Source organism: Heteronotia binoei, chromosome 13 (genome assembly GCF_032191835.1).
Source record: "Heteronotia binoei isolate CCM8104 ecotype False Entrance Well chromosome 13, APGP_CSIRO_Hbin_v1, whole genome shotgun sequence".
NCBI lineage: Eukaryota > Metazoa > Chordata > Lepidosauria > Squamata > Gekkonidae > Heteronotia > Heteronotia binoei.
The window spans coordinates 71,146,313-71,149,578 of NC_083235.1; the positions used below are offsets into that span (position 1 = coordinate 71,146,313).

The 3,266-nt window shown below is 46.2% G+C and overlaps 2 non-coding genes across 2 annotated transcripts; both read left to right on the forward strand.

The window, feature by feature from the left end:
• The first annotated feature begins 1,163 nt into the window (after positions 1-1,163).
• On the forward strand, positions 1,164-1,240 carry LOC132582030 (small nucleolar RNA R38). Its single transcript, XR_009556164.1, has one exon. It is a non-coding gene; the product is annotated as a small nucleolar RNA R38 (small nucleolar RNA).
• A 1,673-nt stretch (positions 1,241-2,913) lies between these two features.
• On the forward strand, positions 2,914-2,990 carry LOC132582031 (small nucleolar RNA R38). Its single transcript, XR_009556165.1, has one exon. It is a non-coding gene; the product is annotated as a small nucleolar RNA R38 (small nucleolar RNA).
• Positions 2,991-3,266: the final 276 nt, after the last annotated feature.

Below are 3,266 nucleotides of genomic sequence, written 5' to 3' on the forward strand. Positions count from 1 at the left end.
TAACAGCACCGCACCACTATTCATGATGGGGGGGGAGAGAATGCTTCTTGGTTTTCTGAACTGTCTGGTAAGTAGTTGTTGCCATGTTGTTATGTGCTTGGGCCATAAGGGTTAGCAGTAAAGCCTTTGTTTCTCATGGGCATGTAGAGTCAATAGCTCTGGAGGAGGCTGCCTGAAAGAAAAGGTTTCTTAAAAATTTATTTATTCTGATATGTATGCCCTGGGGGGGGTTTCCCCCAGAGGGGACCTAAAGCAACTTACAGCGTCATTCTCCTCTCTCGTTTTATCCTCACAACAACCCTGTGAGGTGCATTAGGCTGAGTGTGTGCGTGACTGATACAAAGTCACCCAGCTAGCCTACATGGCATTGTGGAGATTTGGACCGGAGTCTCATGTCCTTGGTTGACACTCTTGCTTTTGACACTGTGTTGGCTTCCTTTGAATGCTCTTTTAATTCTGTGTTCAATTTCTCTGATCCCAAAATTGGGAGGGAGGGCAGAGGGTTTGGGTAGATGTACAGCCATTGGTCTGATGAGGTCTTACCGTTTGTCTTCCAGCGCTGCTCTCCTTTGTGGTGTTGAAAATGGAACAGGAGACCAGAGGCACTCGGGAGACTATTTCAGGATGAATTTACGTGGTGGTATGTTTACTGAATTGTCTTGTTTTAAGTATTTTAAATTTGTTGTGTGCTGCCTTGGAGGGGGAGGGGCTTAACCAACACATTCCTTTGGGCTCTGAGAGGGACCTTAGCCCTTCTCTTTTTTTCCGTCATGGACTCTGGCATGACATCAAGAGTTTTAAAGTTACCCAAGCAGGCCCGGAATGTATCGATTTGCTTTGCTTCAGCAGGATTGTTTTGTCATGTACATTCTACATACACCCTGTGCCCTGTGGCAAATCAGCCTCTTGAGGGGGGCGGGGAGAGCACACTTCTTTTGGCTATTAATAACTCTGTGTTTGTATATGTAACACAACTGAATAGATAAAAAATTCTCCAGTCTAGATCTGTGTAGCTTGGCAGAGGTCACTCTAGATGTGCCCCCGTCTGTATATTGGAGCAATGAAGTTCTTCAGAGTATCCGCAAGACGTGTTGTGGGGGTGGGGCTCAGTAAAAGCAAAATCTGCTTTTTTGTGGTGGGTTGTTTTTCAAAATTATGCAGAGCTGAGCTAGTGATGATGCAGAAGTTATCCCTGTCTGAAGCTTTTCTGTGTGTGGAAGTTTTGGATTCTGAAGCTCAGCTCCCTTTCAGAAGTCACTGGAGCCATTTGACTATATGATTGCCCTAATCCAGTCTTGGTTTTGTTCCCAGGTTTGCTGAGCAAAGCAAAACAGAAACGGCTTGAAGACGCAGAGCATCCCCACAATTATAAGCCTCCAGGGCCTTGAGGAGCTGAGGTTTGGGAGGATTACATCTCCGCAAAGCAGCAGGGACGCAGCTGACTGGAGGGCTGCATGCGCACGTTTTCACGTGGAGTTAACAGCACCGCACCACTATTCATGATCTGGGGTGGGGAGGAGAATGCTTCTTGGTTTTCTAAACTGTCTGGTAAGTAGTTGTTGCCATGTTGTGATGTGCTTGGGCCATAAGGGTTAGCAGTAAAGCCTTTGTTTCTCATGGGCATGTAGAGTCAATAGCTCTGGAGGAGGCTGCCTGAAAGAAAAGGTTTCTTAAAAAAATGTTTATTTATTCTGATATGTATGCCCTGGGGGTTTTTTTTCCCCCAGAGGGGACCTAAAGCAATTTACAGCATCATTCTCCTCTCTCATGTTATCCTCACAACAACCCTGTGAGGTGCATTAGGCTGAGAGTGTGTGTGTGACTGATGTAAAGTCACCCAGCTGGCCTACATGGCATTGTGGGGATTTGGACCAGAGTCTCATGTCCTTGGTTGACACTCTTGCTTTTGACACTGTGTTGGCTTTCTTTGAATGCTCTTTTAATTCTGTCTTCAATTTCTCTGATCGCAAAATTGGGAGGGAGGGCAGAGGGTTTGGGTAGATGTACAGCCATTGGTCTGATGAGGTCTTACTGCTTGTCTTCCAGCGCTGCTCTCCTTTGTGGTGTTGAAAATAGAACAGGAGACAAGAGGCACTCGGGAGACTATTTCAGGATGAATTTACGTGGTGGTATGTTTACTGAATTGTCTTGTTTTAAGTATTTTAAATTTGTTGAGTGCTGCCTTAGAAGAAGAAGAAGAAGAAGAAGATATTGGATTTATATCCCGCCCTCCACTCCGAAGAGTCTCAGAGCGGCTCACAATCTCCTATATCTTCTCCCCCCCACAACAGACACCCTGTGAGGTGGGTGGGGCTGAGAGGGCTCTCAGAGCAGCTGCCCTTTCAAGGACAACTTCTGCCAGAGCTATGGCTGACCCAAGGCCATGCCAGCAGGTGCAAGTGGAGGAGTGGGGAATCAAACCCGGTTCTCCCAGATAAGAGTCCGCACACTTAACCACTACACCAAACTGGCCTTGGAGGGGGAGGGGCTTAACCAACACATTCCTTTGGGCTCTGAGAGGGACCTTAGCCCTTCTGTTTTTTTCCGTCATGGACTCTGGCATGACATCAAGAGTTTTAAAGTTACCCAAGCAGGCCCGGAATGTATCGATTTGCTTTGCTTCAGCAGGATTGTTTTGTCATGTACATTCTACATACACCCTGTGCCCTGTGGCTATTACCCTGGGGCTATTACGGTAATAACTCTGTGTTTGTATGTAATACAACCGAATAGATAAAAATTCTCCAGTCTAGATCTGTGTAGCTTGGCAGAGGTCACTCTAGACGTGCCCCCGTCTGTATATTGGAGCAATGAAGTTCTTCAGAGTATCCACAAGACGTGTTGTGGGGGTGGGGCTCAGTAAAAGCAAAATCTGCTTTTTTGTGGTGGGTTGTTTTTCAAAATTATACAGAGCTGAGCTAGTGATGATGCAGAAGTTATCCCTGTCTGAAGCTTTTCTGTGTGTGGAAGTTTTGGATTCTGAAGCTCAGCTCCCTTTCAGAAGTCACTGGAGCCATTTGACTATATGATTGCCCTAATCCAGTCTTGGTTTTGTTCCCAGGTTTGCTGAGCAAAGCAAAAGAGAAACGGCTTGAAGGTGCAGAGCATCCCCACAATTATAAGCCTCCAAGGCCTTGAGGAGCTGAAGTTCATGTTTGCCGAGGGGTACGTTTCTAATTAGGGTTGTTTAGCATCTGTACATTTTCATTGGGTAATTCCTCTCTTTGGGCCTCATGTCTGCAACCCTTATGAGCTTGAATGACCTC